We start from the raw sequence: 25,699 nt of genomic DNA, 5'->3' as shown, positions 1-25,699 counted from the left end.
TTAAATTACCGTGGCAATTACTAATTTTTTGATAGATGTTTGTGTCTCAATCCAATCAATAGTAGTATATACCGCGAAATTTCTAAGGAAGCGAAGCCCCTTGGCCCAGCCACTGAATAATACGTACGTCCATATAAAATCTAAATCCAAAAAATTCCATTTGCATACCTCTGGTTTGATTCTTTCCACCGACACGAAAAAAACAAAAAATTTCCCGACGACAAAGAAAGCCCGCGTTCGAAAATTGAAAATCTGACTTAAGAATTTGCTGTTAGAAATTTCCCTAACGCATTCCTTACGTCTAAAAACCGATGCACGCGATGTAACGTTCCTATAATAATATTCGCGAGTCCAGGCGAGGTGAATAACAAGCTGTAATGAATCATTGAGATAGCGACCGATGAGGGAAGGAAGCGAGCCGCGTTTATATTTTGTGTGACAAAATACCCAGCGGTTTGATCCGGACGTAAAAACTCAACGGCCGAGCGGTAGGGATGCGCTTTTCTGCCGGTTTTATCGATACTTGTATCGATAGTTTTCGAAGTGAACACTTGAACACTATGAAACTGAGCTTATCGCTTGCATATTTACTTAATAATTATTATCTAAATAATTTTGTAGTATGACACATTTTATCTATTATTTATGAGTACCATTTGAAACATAAAATTCTTTTGAGTCACATTCGAGGGTGTGACTCTGCAATACTCGTTGTCTGCGGTTATATGAATTAACGATATCGTGGAGCCGTGATGGAGTGGAGAGGGAGACCCTGGGGCGAGAAACGTCCACAAGGAAGACCTCAGATTCGTTGGTGTGATGATATCAAAAAAAATGGCTGGAACTAAGTGGATAGAAACTGCCTAAGAACGAGTGAGATGGCAGAAACTGAGGGAGGCCTACACCCTAGAGGTTGAAAATGGCTAAGAAGAAGAAAAATTAACGATAAAGCATGTTGGGTAAGCCAATAACAACGCACATTTGGCGTAGGAAAGAAACAACAACAAAAAGAGGTCTCTTGCGACATACAAATATTCAATTTGGCAGGAAAAGCCAGTATTTTAATCTCCTTAGTTTACTATGCATTTTAAAATTTATTTTTCCTAATTTTTAATATTTTTTGTCTCATATACAAAGTTCTTTAAACAGCTACGCTTTGTGGTTAGATAGACTAAGTATATATTAAAAAATAGCAAAATTAGCAAACTATTGTACACTGAATAAAGTGAAAAGTAAATTTTATTCGCTATCATCTTTTTAAAACAGTGTCGTTTAGAATTGTTACTGAACGATCAATATATTATTTACTAGATGTTGCCTGGGGCATCGCTCCCGTGGGAATTTTGAGATAAAATATAGCTTATAGCAATCTTAGATAATGTACCTTTCTAATGGTAAGAATTTTTTTAATCGGTGCAGTAGTTTCGGAGATTACCCGCCTCAAACATACGAACTCACAAACGCTTACCTCTTTATAATAAAAGTATAGATATTACTAGCGGCCCGTCTCGTTATATTTTCCCTCGGGTAAAAACATAATAAATTACACACCTAAACTTATATATTTATATATGACAATGTCTAGGTAATACAAATTATAAACACACACTCGATATCGATATATTAGCAAGTCAGATGCAGCACATCACTGGGCCCTTCGCTGTCGCTTATCGGCGCGTTTTACATTTTTATTGCAAGCGGATACGGGTGGCGCTACGGTTATTATTTCTGCACAATTATTGTTTAGCAGGCAGAGGCAGGAGGGCGGCTAGTATACGTACCGACGGACAAATAAATTGTTCGTACAAGTGTTATTTCAAAAATTCCATAAAAGACCCACAATTTGAGACATTTAAATAAAAAAAGATGTTGAGTTTCTTAGTTGAGTACGAGTAGATGTAAAATTGCTTCTGAATAATCTTTCTGTCATGTTCGCATGTCGGTTGCTATGCTGTGACGCCACGAAGCCTTAGTGCATTTGAAGATTCTGCCGTGATTTTACAGTCGACCGCTTGCTAGACTATCCTCCTAGGGAATGTTATTGTTACCTGCTTGTTGTCATTAGCTGATAGCGAGGATAGATCCTATTTTATTCGTCGTCTTATCGTATTGCTTATCGAACAAGCGAAAATGCGCCTTCCATATTTCGTATAATTCCATATTTGGTAAGAAAAGATTTTTGCTGCTCTCTGCATTTGTGTTGCTTCTAATTGTAAGTTAAAAAATATAAATAAAAAAAACGAACTGATTTCTTCCCTCATGCAAATTCTAAGTGGCCAGTAATACAATGTAACAAACTTGGATAACCCTAGTCTTGCGTAAGGGGCACCTAGCTACACATTTAAAAAAATCAGTTCCTCTCAACTCTTATCTACGAAATCGTGAGAAAGTAATAATAAACATATCAATTTAACCCTGGATAGCTTTCTCGTGCGGCCGAACTGTTCATTAGGGTCGGTATACTTCGATAACTTCGAAGCGGAGCCGGCCACGACGGCATTTATTGAAATTACTTACAATTTGATTGTGTCCGTAATAAGGCTGCGGTAGCCCTTATATTAAACTCTTTTTATTTTTAAATTAGATGGACGCGATTTTGCAAGTTTATTTACATATTTTGTTACTGGCCGAAGAGACGCGGGCGCTCGCGTTCCAAATTCAAATTCTTTTTTTTTTTAAGTGTTACCATATTACACGGACTTTATAACTACACATCTTTCTATACCTAGTTTTTTTTTTCATGTATAAATTTAAATGTGTTTCTTTTTATAGTAATAAACAAATTATTTATTTCTTTGCCATAGGTGTATGGTTCCGGCTTAAAATAGGATTGAGCCTAATACTCTCGTGAAAGTCGTTAGAGCTGATAGAAAATTAGGGACAGCCGTATCTTAGAAATTTAAATGTTTATTTTGATGAGAGAGGGATAGAGAGAGTGATACAGTGTCACGTCTTTATCCCTTTCGGAGAAAAGAGTTACGCAATTCGATGGCCACGTTTATCTGTATTTCTGGCTTATTTGTGGAATAGAGAATAATAACAGGTTGCTAGCTACCGACTTATATCTCTTTCCATTGAGAGATTGATTTTTACATTTTAATATGTAGGAAAAGCAGCTCTCTCTCTCTCTCTCTCTCTCTCTCTCTCATTTGCGCATATTCCCGGTTGCATTCGGCTCGGTCAGCGTTAATAATAACCTTGAAATCGGGAGTTTCGGTTGTCAACCCTCCTTGGGAACGCTATTGTTGCCTATCAGCTGTCTGGACTATGTGTCCCTTAGTAGCGCCACGGGAGGACAAGGAGTGATCCTATTTTAGGGCGCAACCACACGCCACCAAAGCAGCCGGCACGTTCTATGTTGTTCTCGCTTCTACTCGTAGACCAGCATGGAAGACATTTGTTTCTATAAATATCGTAATTGAGAAACTTTGTAAGTACACAACATGGACACGAAATAATCCTTAGTTATTTTTCTGTCAGTTAGTGAGCAAATAAAATATATAGCTTAGTGGCAAAAGCCGGTTGGCAGGTGTTGATTTCCTCGATCCGAAACGGGTATCACTGGTTCACAATATTCTCAAAATAGTATTTACAAGTATTTAAATACGCATACTATGTATGCGGACTGTTTAAGATTAAAATTATTCGATATAAATGCGTTTCGATGAAAAAAAAATTAATAACACACGTGTACGGTAGCAACAAAGCTGGGCGTTTACCTAAGGCTGAGGTTCGAGTGCGGGCGAGGCAGACTCTTGTGTCGTTATCGCGACTACTTATAATATATCCTAGAGGGAAAGTGTGAGTTTGGATTTCATATTATTATATTATTAATATTTCTATTGAGTCGTATCTCATTGAGATGCGGCTGACTAATCACAGTGCATTATGTAGTGACGACAACCACTCCGCAATCCAGACTCGGTAAACATAGGCTGTTTTATTGAAAAGGTGGCATACAATTAGTAATTCTCAGATACTATACCTAGTTATGACTTACCAAATTGATTACTAGTATTTTATAGCTTTAAGAATTACTATATAATACAAAATGTACCTCTTTGGGAATGTTGTCGATGTTCAAAAGCTGTTAAGGCTTCGCTTTTTATTAGTTATGGATTAGTCCTGTTTTATGGCGGGAACTACACTCTATGCGTCACGTGTAATAAAAATCCTCTTTTGAGCATAAAAATATCTATTATATTTAATTAAATACTTCTTATAATAAATATATTTTCCAGAGAGTTTAAAAACCATGTGTCAAAATATAAAAGAAAATTTTCAAAAATCAGTTAATATTTTGCACGTTGTAAATGTACATTTTATGAAAAACGATGTGTTAGTGTGATTGTTTTCGTAAACGCGCACGTGAAGGATAATTTTCCGCTCCTCGTATGCGCCCGCTGGGTCTCGGCCTCCGCCTTTCCCCCACAATAATTCGTACCCACTGTGGCTACCGTAGAAACTCAAGTAAGTGCAAGTTATTATATTTTTATAATACCTAATGAGCGGCCGAGGTAGCTCCGAGCAGGCACGATCAGCTATAATATGGGGTCTCATGCTGGTTCTATCATATTTTAACCAATAAACATATGCATTGATGCCTGGAATTGATGCTTTGTAAGCAAAATGAAGAAACCTGAGACCCGCTTTGCTCAGTAAAGAAATGCAGTTTTCTTACCTAAATTAACATGCAATGTTTGTGGAAAGTGAGAAATATGAAACAATTTTGAAACGTCATTTTCTTGTCAAAGTTCAATAGCATTGACGCCTTCACCATATTTTGTTCCTCTGTTCATCCTCTTCCAAATCCATTTATTTATGATTACCACGCTGAGCTCGGGTTCAATAAATATTCATATTTAATACAATTCTGATTTAATTGTCCGCCAAAACTCTCAAATCCACCATAACCCTCGAAAATCAGCATTCAAAAAATAACACTTACATTTTTCTATTAAATCGCGACATGACGTCTGGGTGTCGATATATAACGATAAGTCATTATCAACGTCTCGATTATAGTTCTTATCGCGCGTCAATAAGAGCTACTATTGAATAACGTTTTTGGCAGTTATTTGATTGACTCACGTTAGAATAACATTTTAGAGACCCGCAGAGCACGCCTTGCGGTCTTTTAGGGCGTGATTTTGCAAACTGTTGACGTAATTTGTGTCGCCGCGGGGTCCCGTATAAACGATTTTTTAAGGGTGAGTTACACCAGTCAACTTTTACGTTGACTTTAACTTGCGCGGCGCTGACGTTTCGACAAAATGGCGTACTTTAGATTTTCTGCGCTGGTTAAAGCTAACGTGCAAAACTTACTGGTGCAATCCACTTTTAAGTACATAAAGAAACATATTACGCGCGGTTAACGAGTGAATTCTTTATAAATTGCGTGCGATGAACTGTGAACTCGATCAAAGTCTGTCTAGTGGTTTTTGTACGAGAAGACGTTTGTCTTCTCGTACAAAAACTGTCCTCACTTCAACCCATGCTGTTTTGTGACGAAATGTCATAGAACGTGCCAGTTGCTTCTCGTCCCGCGCAGATTGTAAACGTCAATCAAGGGAAAAGGCTAAAAATCATACAGCTAAATGTCGTCCGTCTGTTGTATAATCTCTTGAATCTGTATACTCCATATGGGTAGAGACGTTTAGCTGTATCCGTATATAAAAATACATTTTCCGCAATAAACTAAACCTTCAATTTAAGAATGAAAGCCTGAAAATGTTTCTGCATCGGAGCCTCTCAACAACATCATATCGAGTCATCGCTAACACTGGTGTCAGATTTTATACAAGTCGCATAAAGGCATCTGACATGACTTTTACGACTATTTACCGCCATCTAGTGGTAGGCAGTCGCATATTATACACACTAGGGAACTAAACTGTCAACCAGGTATGCAGGTTTCCTCACGATGTTTTCCTTCGCCGGAAGCAAGTGGTGGTCGATGAAAACTACTATATATGAGTCAGACTGGTATACAAACTCATGTGGCACGAGTAGGATACGAACCAGAGTCCTTTCGATTCACAAGCGGGCGTTTTAATCGTTACACCACCACCGCTTCAAGCACGGGGTCTCTGATGCCACTAGACACTCTCAATGTTAACTAGTGGGCCGTTCCGGCTTCGCTCGGGTAAAAACATAATTTCTTTAGGAAACACTATCTATTGATGAAAACCGCATGAAAATCCATGCACCAGTTTTTGAGTTTATCGTTAACAGAGAGACGAACAGACACGACAGATAGAATTTGTTTTATAATAAATTATGGACATGGTATGATGCTTTATTAAAATGTATAATTAGATGTGTGTATGTTTGTTACTTGTTCACCCAAAATCTGCACAACGTATTTTGATGAAACTTGGTACAATGACAGATTATACCTGTACCTAGAATGGCACATATGGTACTTTTTATCCCGAAATTCCCACAGGAGCGACTCTGGTAGCAGCTGGTAACTATAATGATAATCAGGAATGTCTATTCTTTTATTGGTATTGCTTGTTGTTCATTAAATTTATTAATTTCACTTTGTTTGAATTGTTATGTAAATATCACGTATGTTAAGTATAGTGGCAATTACTTAGCGCCAAATACGTATTAATGGACACGTGTAAAAAGTATTAATCAAATTAAGAAAAAAGCTATTAAATGGTCATTAAAATAGGTTTTCTGAACCATCTGCACATTTTTCCTCTGTGGTAAAGGTTCCCTCCGCATCTGTTGAAGCACGAAAACATTGATAACTAGACGTTGACCGTGGCTTCACTTCTGTGGGAATTTTGAGATAAAATATAACATATATAATGTGAAATTAATAAACAGAATTAATAGTAAATAATACCAATGTAAGTGATTATCATTATATTGTTATCAGCTGCTACCAGAGTCGCTCCTTTGAGAATTTTGAGATAAAATAACAGCCTATAGCAATCTTGGATAATGTACCTTTTTGATGGTGAAAGAACTTTTGAAATCGGTACCGTAGATTACCCGCCTCAAACATACAAACTCACAAACGCTTAACTCTTTATAATAATAGTATAGATAATCTAGTACTCGTATTAGTAAAACACATAGATAAACAAAACAAAAGACACACGTTTTGTAATAATATTAATACGACATTAAAGTTTTTTTTTTTTTGTTAGCTTGTGTCCCACTGCTGGGCAAAGTGATTCAGTGTTTATCCGTCGGGTCTAAATCGTCCGACCATCTCGTTCTGGACTGGCCCTTTTTTCCTCGTCATCCAGTTTAAACCCATTCTGTTTCCAATCAAAGAAGGACAAGTTATTTACAATAACAAGTTAATTTGTTGGACAAAAATTAAAAACCCCCAACTTTCAATATTTATAGCATTTCGCTACAACTTTTACCGATTTTCATGAAACATAGCTAAGAACACTCGTGATAAAATTATCTAAAACACAAAAAAAAAAAACAGACAGATACACAGACAGACACGTTAAACTTATAACACCCCTCTTTTTCCGTCGAGGTTTAAAATAAAAATCTACAATCATTTATTCCTCGGCAGAGACATTTTACAGTCTACTTCATATCAAGTTACGTTAGTTTACGCCGCGGCAGTAGGGGCGAATTTGAGCTTGATACTTGCTGTAGACTGTACACATACAAGTTAAAATTTTACAAGTTTTAAATTTAGTACTCCGCCAGTTCTCATTTAAAAATTGTTTAGAACCGACTGATGAACTGGAAGCTTCAACTTAGAGCAAGGAACGTACGTACAAGGCACAGAACAGTAGCGAAGTGCTAGGGTTGGACGTGGTTGGGCGACTGCCCAGACCACTAAATACAAAGGGGCGCCGGAGAGTCGCATAACTTTCAGTTTTGAAAGGAGCAAAGGTTGTTTGTCCAAACTAGACATCCAAACTAAACAGTTTGACATTTCATGTATATGATTTTTTGTGTCAAGTTTTTATTTATATACACCGTCTACACCGTTATAAAAATCTAATTACACACAAAATCTCTGACATGTACATCATGTAATAAGATATCTCTAACGACTATTAAATATAGTTAATAATGACATTTTGAAAAAAAAAACCATTATTAATGTGATAGGGTGGCAAAAAGCCAGGGAAAGAGAAAACTGGAGGAAGCTGGGGGAGGCCTACGCCAAAGAGGCGACTGTCACAGATTAATATAATTTAATGCATGAAATAAATAAATAAATAATGTATATCTTATAGAATTCAAATTAACTATACTTATATAAATAAATAGAACAGAATACATTGCATTATACTAATAAAATTATCGAATAGCTGTACAATTATGATTTAAAATATATTTCTTGTATACAAATTGTGATAGAATGAAGGCTATTTTTATTTTTTATTTTATTTTATGGTGGCAAATTAGCAGGCGGTCTGTCATTTATTGTTATTATTTTTATTATATTATTCATGTCATTCCAGTACCGCAATCCGAATATAACTACGCAAATACGTAATATAAAAAATATTACCAAACACGACAAACGTCAAATCCCTCAACTGGATAGGTTATGTGACCTAATTACATTTCTATATAACAAAAATTTTAATGGGCTAAATTTGCCGCCCCCTAAAATCAGCCGCCCTAGGCTCCAGCCTACTCAGCCTACTGATAAATCCGCTACTGGACACACGTATCGCAAAAGATATTAAAAACTTTATTGCGCCAAATTTTCCGCCCCCTAAAATCTGCCGCCCTAGGCTCCAGCCTACTCAGCCTACTGATAAATCCGCCACTGGGCATACGTATCGCAAAAGCAAATTCATTCTGCAACAGAAGCTTTCAATTTGCTCATTGTCTATCGGCTGGTCTGTTCCCTTTGTCCCCCGAGGTTCGTGCCAATTGTATCCCGTGGGAGACTTCAAATCATTTATTCAGAAATTAGACCCTCACAGGCACTTTTTCACGTGAATTTTTATATTAAATATTAATTTCTCACAATTATTATAACTATTTCATATAAAAAAATACTACTGGCATTTCGGAACGACCTTCAAGTAAATATTACACTATATAAAATAGTAAACACGGCAATATCCGTCTGTTTTATCTTGCTTATGAGCTTTTCTTCCACTGTCGTTCAGTGGAGGATGAAGTTCAGGACCAATTATCCTGCTTTTTCTTCTCCGAACGACCTCGGTGGCGCAGTGGTAAGGTTCTTGCCACTGAACCGAGAGGTCCCGGGGTCGATCCCCGGTCGGGTCATGATGGAAAATGATCTTTTTCTGATTGGCCCGGGTCTTGGATGTTTATCTATATATGTATTTGTTATAAAATATAGTATCGTTGAGTTAGTATCCTATAACACAAGTCTCGAACTTAATTTGCGGGCTAGCTCAATCTGTGTGATTTGTCCTAATATATTTATTTATTTATTTTATTTATTCCTCTTTGCACGGTCTCCTGTATCCTCAGTTGTCAGACTATTGGCATGCGTATCCTCCTTGACGAGATATGAGGAAACCTGGACAATACTTGACCTGGTTTTCTCATCACGTAGAAGAACCTTTGTTTTATTTCATTCTAAATCTTAATTTAGATCTATTGTATAACTTTTATTGAAGTAACATGAATAAAGACATTATATTATTATTAAGAAGAAGCTGAATCCAAAGAAACAACTATTTATTAAATATCGATTTGTTGTATGAATATAGTTTAGCCGATATTTGCTTGTGAGGAAACCTGCACACTGGTTGATTCTTATTAACTTGTGTGTGAAATGGAGAAGGCAATGGCAAACCACTCCATTAATAATGCCAAGAAAGTTGTTGTGTGTGTTTCATTCCACGTAATAACCGCGACCCTCAGCCATGAGGAATACGACTATGTAGAAGAGAATTTGGTGTAGAAATAAATAAAAAACGGAGTACAAGAGGAATTAACAACCAGTCTGAGACCGAGGCTGGGTCTAGACTAATCACTAATCGCTAAACTAATACTGAACGCACCCAAACACTGGACTTGTATGGCAATCAATTACAGACAGATGTTTGGTATTCGTTATATTAGATAGGAACGAGTTGTCTACTTTACAATTAACTTCAATATACTACCTGAAAATTGCAATATATTATTGTTCGTCGACCTCGGTGGCGTAGTGGGTTCGAACCCCGGTCGGGTCATGATGGAAAATGATCTTTTTCTGATTAGCCCGGGTCTTGGATGTTTATCTATATATAAAATATAGTATCGTTGAGTTTGTATCCCATAACACAAGTCTCGAACTTACTTTGGGGCTAGCTCAATCTGTGTGATTGTCCTAATATATTTATATCCTAATATATTTATTTATTTATTAGCTGTAGTTCGGTGTTTAGTCCGATTGACCGGACTAGGGCCCCTTTTGGGTAACAGTAATTCGGTGGATAAAAATCTCCGAACTAGTTAGTTCTCATAAAAAATAATTGAATTTAAATGATAGTAAGGCAGACAAGCGACTTGTGGTAGCTTGCGATACTGTAACTCCTTAGACACCGAATGTTTAAATTATTATTTACAATTATATTTTACATTTCAATTTATATTTAGTTATTTCAGTTATACAAGGCTCAGCTGAAAATCAGCGCTGTGGCTCATGCCGCAACATATGCTTCGATTTTCGAATGTTCCGTTATTAAGTTTATATAAAACTAGATGTTGTTCGTAGCTTCGCTCCTGTGGGAATTTTGAGATGAATTGTAGCCTATTGCAATCTTATGGGGAAAGAATTTTTACGTACGCAAAACAAACATTAAAATGTTTATTTGTTAGACAAATTAAAAAACCCCCGACTTTCAATATTCATTTCGCTACAACTTTTGCACGACAGCTGAACCGATTTTGAACAAACATATCTAAGAACTACCGCGTAAATAGCTAACAAATAACAAAAATCGTTCACCCGTTGATGAGCTACGATGCCACGTACTCAGACCGACACACTTAGCGGTCAAACTTTAACACCCCTCTTTTTGCGTCGTGCTTAAAAATAACTGCTCCCGTGGGCAAAGCCGCGGGCAATAGCTAGTACTATTAGATACTCTTTATTACACTGTACCTATAATTTGAAGATCTCACCTTTGAACCACGTACAGTACACGTAAGGCTACCCAGCTTGAATCTCCTATGGCGCGTGAACTCTGTCGTCACTTTACAGTGAATTAGAATCTTTAAATCCACTAATCTCCATGATTTATTTATTATTAACACACAGAACAGATTACAATACAATAATTGATAAATTTACTATTTACGAGAATTTGTTGGTATTGTTCTAAATTATTATCCAATTGTAGTGTGCCTAAAAGCTTTTAAACATAATATTTATAATATACTAGAGAGCGCTGACAAAGTTCTGTATGTGTAAAGTAAGTAAACAAAACAAAAGGTTAGTAGGTAAGTAATTAAGAGAAAAAAAAAGGATTTAAGGAGGCCGCGATGTTAGTAGTTTTTCATAGTTTAATGGACTTAGTGTCTAGGCAATGTTAGTAATAATTATTTAATGTTCAAATAATATTTATTTATTTGCCGCCGGAACTGTGACAAAGTTGATAAGAAAATATCAATCTGTCTGTTGGAAACAACGTGAAAATTGGAAACATGATTATACTTAAGCGAAGCCTTTCGATGGCTCTTGATCTACTACGATAAAACACAAGGTTACTATAGATTCCCGAAATTCTGACGTGAACGTAGCCTGGGGGCGCAGCTACCTAACGGATTATATTTACGCCTAATAGAATATGCCATACGTTTATCCTGGCAAAATTTACCGCTCATAAGGCCGAGCGCACACTGCCGACTTCAGCAAACGACCGTTATTTAACGACCGCTATTTGAACACGCATAATCCGCTATCCATTAAGACCGCGTACGATGCAATCCAACATAGATTTATAACATCCTAGATAACGCAGGGCTAATGTTAAATTAGTTTTAGGTTTGCTAGTTAATAATCCTTATTCTTACATATTATAAAACAAAATCCTCTACCGCGTCTGTGTGTGTGTCTGTTCGTGATAAACTTAAAAAATACTGCACGGATTTTCATAAGAATAGATATTTATTTATTTATTCAAACTTTATTTATTAAAATTATTGGTACAATGGGCAGACTTAACGCTAAAAGCATTATCCAGCAGTCAACCTTCGAGAGAAACAGAAAGATTAAAGCGACAGGTGCTTGATTGAATAAAAGTCAATACATGAATAGTGTTGTACCTGAGGAAGGTTTAGGTGAATAATTTGTGCGCGAGCCGGTAAATGGCGCTAGTGTCTATTAAATGTGTTTGTAAGCTCTAGAAATAGGTAATATAGGACATTACAATTGATTTCAATCCATCATGAATGTATCACTTTATCCTTCTTCTTCATAGTCGTATGAAGGCATTAACATTGTATTGGCATTATTAATGGAGTGGTTTGCCATTGCCTTCTCCATTTCACACACAAGTTAATAAGAATCAACAGGTTTCCTCACGATGTTTTCCTTCACCTTCACCGGAAGCATGTGGTAGTCGATAACTCGATGTGATAGTCGAAAACTACTATTCATGAGTCAGATTGGTATACAAACTCATGTGGCACAAGTAGGATTCGAACCTGGGATATTTCGATCCACAGGCGGGCGTCTTAACCATTACACCACCACCGCTTCAAATCAATATTCATTTACTTTTTCCTTGCATAATTATAAAACAAAATCCTCTGTCGCGTCTGTCTGTCTTTCCGCGACAAATTAAAAACCCGCACGGATTTTCACGTGGTTTTCACCAACAGATAGTGTGGTGTATGTGTAATTTATTATGTATTTACCCGAGCGAAGCCGGTACACACCGTAAGTATATACTTATATAACTATTAATCTAAAAGTCAATGAACTTTCATCTCAATATACCTGCATATCTTTTGGCCTAGGCATAACGCGATTTAGGCACACTGCTTTATAGGTATACACCGAGTAAAGGATATTTTTTCTACATCCAGAGTTTTGTGAACATGCGATATCTAACCTTACACAGACCTATGCAATCGAAAGTCTGTTTAACGCAGAATATACGAAACATACTGATAATTGCGATCAGCCCCGAACTTACTCGTTAAGGCGGACTAACGAAGCGTAAATCTACATTTGCCCGCTGCCTTCAAAATCTGCCTGCAAAATTTGAGTGGTAATTATATAGTCTTGTTAGAGTCTAGACAGAAAATTTTTGGTGACACTCCAATGTTAAAGGCGCTGTCATTCTTTCGGTCCTTGAAGGAATATGAATATGTAATGAAAATACATCAATTTGCATGCGAAATCGTTTTACAATTCACAACTTACACGCGTCCTCATCACCAGGGTTGTGAAATTAAATAACCACCCCAACAGATTGAGGCACGCTCGAAGGTGACAATATTTAAGATAAATCAGGTTAGGCCAGCCAATGGCAAGCCGGCAGGCGTAGGCGGCAGCCAATGGGGCGCCGCGATCGAAATTTGAAAATTGAGTGGTTCCGCGTCGATGAGTCTGATTTAAGGGTACAGAATATTTTGAAAACCTTTACAATATTTATATAATACTTATAGTAGATATAAGTAGGTTTATTTTGTTAAGTTTCCCCCATGGCGGCGACATAGGAAATTATTGTTTTTCTCTCTCAGCTTCACTTGTTCGAAGTCCAGCGACCGCGTCGAAAATAAACCATTGAAATTTGAATATCCGCTGGGATTAGAAATTAGACCGAGACTGAAACATTCATATTTAATGCATTTTAAGTAGATGCATAAGATGTACTTTGTTGTTTTCAGTAGATTCATTCAAAGCGCAGACAATACAAATAGATATACATATATATCATCTCTAAAAGTGGGTCGCCCCAGTCAACTTTGACCTTAACGTTAAACTGCGCAGAAAAACGCAAACTACGCCATTTTGACTAAACGTCAGCGGCTCTCAGGTTAAAGTTAACGTCATAGATGACTGGTGCAACTGGGTTTGTCATACCATATTCCTCAGGATATAATGAAGGCAATGGCAAACCACTCCATGAATCAATAGTGCTAAGGCAGTCGTTGTGTGTGTTTCATTCCACGACCGATCTCTCAGGCAGTCCTATGACAAATGTTTCTCTGGTTTCTCAACAATAAGAAATAAAGTATTGGCATTCGCGAAGAGGCTTGACGTTGAACAGGCGGCCGGTTCTTCCACACACATCACAACCGAATCTTCCAAATTGAAAGTTTATTTTTACGCCGACCCCGGGCTACGTGGCGCCACACCCCCGAAGGAAACCTAACATGCGGAGATTAAACCAGTAATGGTAAATATGTGCAGTTTGCCACGTCAAATTTGCTTTGGCTACAGCCTTGATTCAATAATTTTACCTGATTCAGACCAAAACTGAAACAGTATTCTATTTGCATGTAACAAATATGAAATAACCACAACCAATGTTGGGCTATATTTGGTATGCGGTTAGACTATTCTATAACTAAAATGCCCTCGAGGTACGCGACTCTGTCTACCCCGTAAGGTATTAAGATGTGATCCTTCCTGTTCCAATAAGCATGACTATCACAAACCCACCAGTAAGCTGGATATTATAAAGCGAAACGCGGCCCTCGAGTTACGTGTCTTGCTCGGACGGAATAAAGACGTGATCCGGTTCCAATTATGATGACCTGATTTTCTTTCATGTAGGTATATAAGGTTGCGGTAATAGCCAAATAAAATAAATGTATATAATATAATATTTATATAATAAATTAAATCTTCATAGTTTACGTTTATCCAAATAGATGAAAATCAGAAATTAAACTTATTATAATTATTTTATACTAGCGGCCCGTCCCGGCTTCGCTTGAGCCTACCTCAAGCATCACTCTATCTATTGGTGAAAACCGCATGAAGATCCGTGCAGTAGTTTTTGAGCTTATCGCGAACAGACAGACAGATAGACGCGGTTGAGGAATCAGTTTTATAATATGTAAGAATTATTAGTAAGTGACTTTTTGCCGTTCACTTTTCTATATTCTAATGTAATCAATCTTCGAAATATAATTTTACATAATTTATTAATAATGCATCAATACACAAAGCTTTTCTTTTTCAGATTGTTACCAGTTCGGTGAGGGTGCACGTGCCACAGTCGTTTCTGCTTCTGATAGGTAAGTGCCCGTGTAAAATATTTTACAAATTGTTTAGTTTTTATACTTAATGATTTTGAAGATTAATAATGTCACCCTTAGTCGCGTTGAATTGACGGATCCACTTACAATCTGCGCGGGCTTGGCACATTCATTATATATGTTATCGTCTCGCTCCCCGATCACACAGCATTAGGTATTCGGGTCCTATTCTATAATATAATATTAGCTATTTTTATTATACTTACTCAGAAATGGCAACACCTACAGTCTTGGAGACGTCGTCGGAGATTTTTCTCATTTCCTCCTTTCCCCTTAGTTATAATATTGGTTTGCCGTTCGTCTGTCACCCTTCCGCCAATCTTGGGCTCGTCTCTGTATCACTCGTCCCTTTCTTACACCACAAGGGCGATAGAGATGGAGGATAATAGCTAATTGATGGAAAATTAAAATTCTCTTCGTTTCACCATTGAAGGCTCGATCTTCCAATAATAGACTTTTAAAAATAAAGGGATTGGTCGTTGAACGTGAATGCATGTGTTTGTGCATGTGCTAGCAATGTGTTTTTTCCAGTGTTCTGATGAAATTCACACGTACCTACGGATGAAAGCTGATAATAATCGATAATAAGCCCTATTTTCAATTAAATAGGGTTATGAATGAAAATAAGGAGATGGAAAATTTTAAAGACTTAATTATTTGAATTTAGTTTCAGGCATGTGTGATATGCCTGAACCAATATCCATTCATATTATAAAACAAAATCATCTGCAACCTGTGTCTAAACTCAAAAACTTCTGCACCGATTTTGGTTTTCACCAATAGATAGTGTGATTCCTGAAGAAGGTTTAGGTGTATAATTTATTTAAAACATTTTTAATTGTTTTTTAATGTACTGAAAACTGACAGACTTTTTTTCATATGAATGTAACGTACGAATAAATTTCTTTTATTCGTATTCCTCACGGCTGTGGGTCGTAGTCCACACGTAATGGCTACGACCATTACATGTGGAATATAACACAACTTTTAAATATTTTAAAAGCCGCCAACCCCTACTGTACACATTGTACCGCCATTTTTCTTCGATAAATCGCTCATCTTATTGGTTATTTCCCTTGGCAATTCCCGGCTAGTGTACACGCACCCTTACAGGCGCGGCCTCTGACGCACGCTCGTACAAACATGTAATAAAGTATAAGTTTATTGTGCCACCGCCTTTAACAATCGAACAAAACGCCTGTTTTACCATATTTACGCAAGGTACAGTGGGACACAACCTTTATTCATAAACAAGAGAAACAAATATTTATTGCGCAGCTTTTTTGTTTTCATACCACTTTGCCCGATAAGAAGTGTAATGTTTTCCGATCGGAGGCTATTTGTAACAATAACATTGTCTGTTTATATAATTTTGTATGATCATGCATGACCAAACATTGTGCAGAGTAAAGATCATAACACTTCTACCGCAATGCAAGAGGGAGACCGCTCATTAAATTATTCGGCTTCCTAGTCCTAACTAATATTATAAATGTGAAAGTAACTCTGTTCGTTTGTTACCTCTTCACGCTCTATCTACTCAACCAACATTATCGAAATTTTGCATACAATATATAGTTTGAAGCATGGATAAGGACATAGCGTACCTTTCATTCTGGAAAAATTAATTTTCCCGTGGGAAATGCACGCGGGCGAAGTCGCTGTCAAAAATCTAAGTGTCCCATGAAAAAGTATATCGGGCAGGAAGCTTATAAAAAAATAACCTTGAAAAAACATATAGCGGTCGATGTAATGTCACAACGTGGGGCATTGAAATATTCAAAGTTGGCTAACAAGCTGGAAGGCAGCGTACAGCGAGGCTGCAAGACATTTTCAATTACTTAGGACGTACGCAGGGTCTCCTGCATGTTTAAACACCCTCCGTAGTCTCCAATGCTGTAGAGCTTTTAATTGTTAATTGCAAGCTCCCGCAGACTCACTCTATTCTCGGAGCTGCTGGATTGTATGCTCAATGCACTAAGTGGAGCTTAGTGATTTGTTGTGGATTGGAGACTTTTGATTGGCCTATGGGACTGTCTTGGCTCAGTGTTTATTGCGATTTAGACATAAGATTTATATATAATAAAGGTTCCCTATTATTATGCATACAGTCTTATATCATAATGTTTTAGGCACAATTTTTTTACGCATACCTACCATAAGCATAACAATTTTTAAGCATAATATTCTAAAGCATAGGCTTATGGGTGGTCCAAGGGCCACTCGCCGTACATAACCTATAGATACTTTTTCTCAAACTATCAATAGTCAATCGAAACGCCATTGATAATTGACTATCGAGCAGCAACAATAGTCCCAACATGTCCTCATTTCATTTAAAGAGCAGAAATATATATATATATATTTTTTTTTTATTTCATTGAAAACTTTTACAATAAGTACATTATAATAATGCTTTCTTCAAACCACGAAGGTTTGTGTGGATGCACTACAATATGCATAACATAATCCTTCTATATCAGCCATTTTAGGACATACCAATGAAGCCTTACACGACGCAATGACATCATCAAAATACATAAATCAGCCGTAATTAATTTCCATCTAAATCGTGAAATTGATTGAACGAGATAGCGAAAATTCGACTTTACTACACTAAATATTAGGCTTGAAGGATGGTATCTAATAAAACTGACGGTAATGCGGGTCCGAGCTTCAGTGCTTCTAAATTCGAATGCAATGCGAATGCTGCTTGAGTAGAAATAGCAAGGAGGTGACTTTAAACGTCATTGTTGGTGTTAAAAAGTCCATGTTTCCATTTTTTTATTCAAATAGGAAAAAAACCAAATGTGTTACTAGCTACGCCCCAGGGCTTCGCTCCCGTGTGAATTTCGAGATAAAAAGTACCCTATGTGTTATTCTGCCCGTGTACTAAATTTCATAGCAAACAAACATATGTATGTTTATGTATGTTGTAGTTTGTGAGGATAAGTGTATTTATGTATGTACATACACTCATCCTCACAAACTTTCGCATTTATAATATTAGTAGCATAAGACACAATTCTAAAATTTGATTTTGCTGTAAAATACAAAATAATTTTGATTGTAAAAGAACACAGATCTTTTTTTTGGTCACCAATACATGAATGTTGGTGAACAAGAATTACTCGGATTCTAGTATTAGTCACTCTATAAGTAAGATTCTCTGGACAAAGCAACAATTGTTTTGCACGTACCACAGGACAAAAATTAGAACTTTATCGAAGCCAAGTCTTGTCACATCTTTATCCATTAACGTTTAAAAAGTTATGTTTAAAAGACTGGTCATCTTAGTTAGTCACTTCGAAGTGTTCCTCCTCCTTAGTAAGTAGTGTACCAAGGGTAATTTCGACGTCTACTCCAGTCATAAACCTCAATGGCCGTGGTTCTAAATTGGTTGTCGCGTGGCAGGAATCACAATGCCTTCATTCGATTCTCGTCTCGATTACCTGACGATCGGCAGGTCCTTATCACAGTACAATCGATTAGACCCCAATCGAGTGTGTCAGTCCGTTGGTTCTTTGTGAACTATGAGAAAATCAAAATGATATATCTACATCATGGATTTTGATGAGTTTTGCTCTTCAATTAATGGGTAGTGGGTATCTCATTTCTCGAGTAAATAGCTTTCATTCTGTCCGTTACAGGACGAATACAATAGATTGCAGTCATATGGTGTCGTACATCGAATGTGATTGCTTTACAGTTAATTAGAAAATTAGAACTGAAATAGAAAAAATGTTGAGGAGAAAACATAGTTGACAGAAAAGAAAGACAATCAGAAGTACTCGTATTAGGTAAATGAAAAAATCACGTTATTAAAAGTTGATGAGCTGAGGCGTGGAAATATTAAGTGAGCAGGTACATGATAATCTGATTAAAAACTTAATATAAGACAAAATAGAAGCGTAAAGAGGACAAGGAAAGCGATGAAGGGCTTCTATGGATCAAATAAAGGAGAGAGTCGCACAAAACTGGGCTTGTCAACCGTGCGTCCCGCTTTTGGGTCAATTTATGGGGCAGTCCCGCCACGTCCCCTTGCGGGACGCCTGTTGTCCCGGAAATCACTGATCATTATTATTGTTTCTTATTAATTAACAATATTAATAATCACCTATGCATTGCGTATATCACTTGAGGAACGTTCGGTGTTCATTCGTTCAAGCTGTACAATAGGTACATATGAATTGATTTTTTTTTTCTATTATATGATTAAAAAATGTGTAAATAATTAATTTTTACTACCATTTTGTATATGTTGTATGTTGATTGTGTCCCGCGCTATTGCCAAAGTCCCGGTTGTCGAGCTGGGAAAACCCAGAAATGCCTTTTTTTGAGTTGGCAATCCTCGTCAAAACAATGGCTGAGGACAGAGAGAGATGGAAGAAACTCCACTGACAAGAACGATGCTCTTAAATGTATATATATATATATATATATATCTTAGCTCTTATATCTTTGCTCTTAAATGTATATATCTTAGTAATATATATATTAATATAATGTAAGAGAAATTGTATCTTATAAAATTTTAACAAATTACTATCTATCAATGTTTGGGTAGGCATAAATTTGGGAAAAAGCGTTGAATCCCATAAGACAGGTAGTCAGCTAGTGAGGAAGACAAATGTGAATATATGTATTTATATAATTTTTATCATTAACTAGCGTTTCATGTCGTCTTCGCTCTGGTAAAACCATAATATATTATAAACCTCAGGAATCTCACTATTTATTGGTGAAAACCGTACAAAAATCCGTCCAGTAGTTTGAGTTTATCGCGTTTATATAAACAGACAGATAGACGCGACTTGTTTTTATGATATGTGAATAAGGATTGGATTTTTATATAAGTTACAAACTATTTAAAACGGAACAGTTTTTGTCGAATTAGGAAGAAGGAGAAGTAAAACTATTGAATTAACGAAAATAGGGATTCTAGAAAAAATACCAATTAGAATATCACTCATAATACAACTATATCTTTAGTGATATGGCAATAGGTAGTGTCTCATACATTTTATATGTACTGTTTAGAATTTGTATCCAAGGTGCAGAACAACGGAAGAAGGTTAATCTTTCTAGTCGTTAGGATAAATTATTCATCTACATAGAAAATGTAAATCGCAGAATTTGAAATACTAAGGCATATAGAAGTGCTAGCTGTGAAATAGTGTGTGCTGCATGTGTCGTATGCTTGAGTCGACGCTTATGCCTCCAACTCAGGTCTCTCTAACATACAAGCAGTTCAAACTGGCAACGCTCCCTCGCCGTTAATTGTATAAAACTTTATGTAATGTAATAAAACTCCTTTCATTGTGTCGGCCCGTGTATCAACTAATATGCAACCATTCATACTCTTTGTCGTGTTTAAATTTTGGCACCCAAGCTACATAATCTCAAATTTTTGAAGAATCGGCTCTGATTTTTCTTCCACCTCCTTGCATGACGAAACAATTTGAATTTTCTTAATAGGACCTGAGGCTTCATGGCGTTACAGCCGCAATAAAACCACAATTACGCTCGTATGAGAAAGATTGGGTAAGCTCCTTTTAACTCGACTGCAATGAGTGTGGCATAATATAAAAATAAACTAGGAGCATTCTATTGTTTTTAATTTAAATTCTGTGGTAAGACCTGAACTTGTCCTAGCCTTGTAGGTGAGTGTTCAAATTGTAAAGTGACCCAGTAAAGACTAGTATGCCAATTACTTTTCCCCAAACCTCTATCAATATTCAATCTATCGCGAAACAAAAACGGCTGCTCCATACAAAATCAAAACCTTAACTTGGGGAGAATGTATAGTCCTGTGAAGGAAGACATCCTAACGAAACCTGCACACTGGTTGATTATTCACATGTATGTGAAATGGAGAAGGCAATGGCAAACCACGAGAAAGATGCGACCCTCCACGACCATCCATGCCATGAGGAAATACGACAATAAATATTTAAGACTGTCATTGCAATACCAAATCGAATAATCGTGATTTGTTGATAAATAAATACGCAGTGGGCACAGTGCAGTGCAGCCCCTCGTTTCATTAATACTCTTTACAGACGGACAATATATAGATGAAAGATGAACTTAATAACCCTTTTTGTTGAGGGTAAAAAATGGATAGCATGAAATCGCTCGTCGTTTACCCTCAATAAGTTTTCTTTCCATCGTTTGTGTTAATATTTACCCGCGAACTGGCAATATAAGTATAATGAAAAGGGATATGCTTTCTATGCAATGTCGCAGTTAGTTTAGGAAAGCGATCTTTAGGGAAATACCCGGAAATATTCTTCATGGTCGTATTCCTCATGGCTGAGGGTCGTGGTCATTACGTGGATTGAAATTTTCTATGCATTATTAATGGGGTGGTTTGCCATTGCCTTCTCCATTTAATTAATAATAATCAACCAGTGTGCAGGTTTCCTCACGATGTTTTCCTTCACCGGAAGCAAGTGGTGGTCGATGAAAACTACTATATATGAGTCAGATTTGAAAACAAACTCATATGGCACGAGTAGGATTCGAACCTGGGACCTTTTGATCCACAGGCGGGCGTCTTAACCATTACACCACCACCGCTTGAAATATACCTCTAATATACCGACTGTGTCTTGAAGACGTGGCTCCTGGAGGAATTTCGGGATAAAAAGTGTCCTGTGTGCTATTCCGTGTTATATTCTAACGAGATTCATCAAAATCCGTTCAGTATGTCACAAACATACTGATACTCTGACATACAACAAAACATACTGATCTCGGATCTAAATTTTCGATTTTTTTTTAGTTGGAACTAAAAATGATAGAAAGTACGGTTAGAGTCTTATTAAGAATTAACTACTTAGTAATTAGGATAGGATGTCGCAGTGGTTCAGGCACACAACGTGCGATAGCTAGAGTTCAACTTTTGTGATGGTCAGCCACAGGATGGGTGACCAAAATTGCTTTATATCGAGCTTATTCGTGCTTTAGAAGGCACATGACTTAGCTATTATATTATAAGCCAATCTACTTTGAACTCGCGTGGTATAGAACGCCAGACATCTCCTTTTCCATTCAGCCCTCTGCATTAACTGAATAATATCAGAAACTGCACTTTATATTGTATAGCTTTCGATTCTAATTAGGGCGGTAATAAACAGCTTTTACCATTGACAAATGACTGCATCGACAAATTTAAATATTCATTGACTCGCACTTACATTAGCAATAAATTCAATGGACTGCGAAAAAATATCTTAACACAACAAAAATCTAAATAATAAGGTAATAGAAATGCCACTTGCGCCATTTGAAGACAAAGTGCGTACACGTTTGGCAAGTAACTATATTAAACGACTTGCTTTGTTTGTTATTTTGGAAAACAAATAAAAATAATGCATTCTTTTTGCTTTCACGTGATTAAAAAAAGTAATTTCAAATAAAACTGTAATTCAATTCGATTTTAAAACACAAAAAACTAATCCCGCGTATCAATCCCGCAATACGAATGAGCTGCACGCAGGAGTGCAATTAAAGGTTTTTTATTTACATTCAGTATACAGTCATCATCATATCGTGTGTTATTGCTAACACCGTCAGATTTTATTCAGTTCGCCTAAAGGCATCTGATATGACTTACGACGTCCTACCGCCATCTAGTGGGAGATAGTCTAATTCACACTAGCGAACCAAACTGTCCACCAATGTGCAGGTTTCCTCGCGATGTTTTCCTTCACCGGAAGCAAGTGGCGGTCTATGGAAACTACAACACATGAGTCAGATTGTTATATAAACTCATGTGGTACGAGTATTCGAACCTAGAACCTTTCGATCTCAGGCGGATACAACACTGAGACATCGCCGCTTCATATAGTCAGTAATTAATCGACAACAAGTGAAGATTTTACTGCAAACAAAGATAACCGAGGACATATCTATCAACAGACTGCCTTAGAGCATAGGTCGTTGATACATTGATAAATTTTGTTGCGATTGTCAACTTTTGTATCCATGTACGGGTTAGTTTAAATGCTGTTTGCCATGTTAGTAGATTCGCTGTACGCCGGGTGATTTATCTACTACTGTTTGTAATAAATGGCATTAGCTTTTTTTTTAAACTCAGCTGGTTACCACTAACTAGCTGGATTCTGCGATCCGAAATGAATGTTGGCTTCGAACGAGACATTAGGTACGGTTCGTTCAAATTTCAACAAAGAAAATAGCACGGAGGCGACTTTAAACATCAATTTTGGTGTTAAAAAAGTAAAATATTTCAATTATAAATGATATATTTATCTATGTAGATATTACTAGTTGCGCCTCAGGGCTTCGCTCCCGTGGGAATTTCGGGATAAAAGTACCAGGCTATCTATTATTCCAGCTTACATAAGTACGTTTCATAACAATCGGTCCAGTAGATTTTGCGTGAGAGAGTAACAAACATTTCGCATTTATAATATTAATAGGATAATCTGTTTTGTTTTATTAATGTTTTATTCCTAAGATGGTTCTTTATATTGATGGACGATAATGACGGCGGTCAAAAATCCACTCACCAACGTCTCCGGTTCCGCGCCTGTGTCAACATAAATACAAACGTCTGTTTCCCATGAGGGTAGGCAGAGGCTAGGGATTTATATTTGCCACGATCTTGACAAATCTCACTAGCTTATTCTAAACACATCACTGTTCATCATATATTATGCTCTTCGATTATGGGTGCACCATATATCTCGCTTACAAAGGAGATCCGCTGGTTGCGGTGTTCCAAGTTCGATTCTGATCATCATCATGCAAACCAACTCAACTGAACATTCCTTTTAAAATTTTTGTTACAACATCTTCTTCCACTTCATACACTTTTCTGATATCAAACATGCGTTATTCGAAATTATAATTATATAGTAAATACTACTTTTGCGTCCCTGAGCCTCGGGAGAAATTAAAATCGACAGTGTAACAGGTTATATAATTCTAAACGTTACTCATCAAATTGGTACAATATTGGTCACTTTTTCTAAAATCTTGATTCTCGCAACGGGCTGCGACTCGCACAATGATATTCTGAATCGTGACCGGGTTCTCTAGGGCCCTCCCCGCCCCAACCCTAGGCCACATCGCCAGCGAGCCGCCATTTTATTCCATTACCTGTGGCTACCTATGGCTGAGGAAGAAACCGAGTTTTGTTTGACAATCTAATAGATTACATTTTATTTGGGAATATTTAAATTGGTTTATATTTCACTAGCGACCCGTCTCGGCTTCGCTCGAACAAAAGATAATCCCAATTCCAACTAATATTATAATTGCAAAAGTATGTTTGTTACCTCTTCACGCATTATCTACTGGACCGATTGTAATGAAATTTGGTATACAGATAGAAAATAACCTGGAATAACATTTAGGGTTCTTTTATCCCGAAATTCCTAAGGTAGCGAAGCCCCGGGGCGCAGCAAGTAAATAATAAAATTAAAAAACTAAATCCCTCGTCTTATTTTTTTCACTTCAAAATATTTAATAGAATATTTTCTTTCCTTTAAGTGGCATACATATGTCCTCAAAAAGCGTGTTTAAAAGCCAGTAATTTTCTTACAATATAATCAAATTCGCATAACATTATCTCCATTCCACATTATAATTGGTCCTGTGGCAGTGTACTGTGACGCACAGATCTCACGCCGACTCTGCCACGCAATTATAGCAGTAATGGGTTTCCGCTCAGTATTGTCCCAAACAGTCCGCCGCAAATCCATTTAACAGTTGAGTTTGCGCCGGACTGATTTGCGAAAATACTAGGCAAATACTGGACGTAAACCCATTTAAGAATGGCTAATCGAATTCTCGTGTCGCCTGCAAGACGTCCGACCGACATGCACACTGCGTTTCTCATTGAAAACATATATCGCAAAATAGTATATGTTGAATGTAGATAGAGAAAAGTGTAGACATCGTCATTTCGCTAATACAAGAAAGAGATAGAAGAAACTGGACAGAGCGCTAATATAATTAGTTCCTCATCGTGTGCCCGTGGTTTATGAAAATGCCGACTCGCTCGACTTGAATGCCGAATATAGTTTGCTTAGTTTGTATGAGTTTGAAATCAGAAATTTATGCCGAATTCGTCAACGTTCGGCGAACTCTTCCGCGATAGTGGTACCGCATAAAATTGTCTACTTATCGCGTTTGCGTCGCGCTCGTTGTTAGTTTTCTTCGTCTTCGCGCGACATCTACAAAATGCAGTAGTGATTTTTAATAAAATGTACAGTCAACTGCACGTCAAGTGTACCCTGCATGAACCTCTATGGCGTGGTAATAATGACGAGTTTGCAATGTCTTTGGGAAAGTTGATGTGCAGCTGTTGACCTTATCTGTGTTTTGGCTAGAATTTTCGTAAGACACTTTTTCATCTCTGAATTTACACGAGAGAGAAACCACGAGGTAACAGTCACACAAATTACTCTCTCGCTCTCGTCTTAGCGTTTTTCCGGATCCTTCCTCAGCCGTTGAGCTTCAGAGCCCAGGGTCC

General features: G+C 37.0%; 1 protein-coding gene across 5 annotated transcripts in view; it reads left to right on the top strand.

The window, feature by feature from the left end:
• LOC128682834 (protein bric-a-brac 1-like) overlaps nt 1-25,699 on the top strand; it is a 353,293-nt gene that overhangs the window by 7,807 nt on the left and 319,787 nt on the right. For 4 of the 5 annotated variants that reach the window (XM_053767754.2, XM_053767752.2, XM_053767750.2 and 1 more), the window contains exon 2: nt 15,117-15,171. The gene's annotated coding sequence lies outside the window, so the exon portion shown is untranslated. Of the gene's footprint in view, nt 1-4,335; nt 4,471-15,116; nt 15,172-25,699 lie in introns of those variants that run through there. The other variant, XM_053767751.2, reaches the window with a different exon arrangement.

Source organism: Plodia interpunctella, chromosome Z (assembly GCF_027563975.2).
Source record: "Plodia interpunctella isolate USDA-ARS_2022_Savannah chromosome Z, ilPloInte3.2, whole genome shotgun sequence".
Taxonomy (NCBI): domain Eukaryota; kingdom Metazoa; phylum Arthropoda; class Insecta; order Lepidoptera; family Pyralidae; genus Plodia; species Plodia interpunctella.
This window is presented reverse-complemented; position numbering and strand designations above follow the sequence as displayed.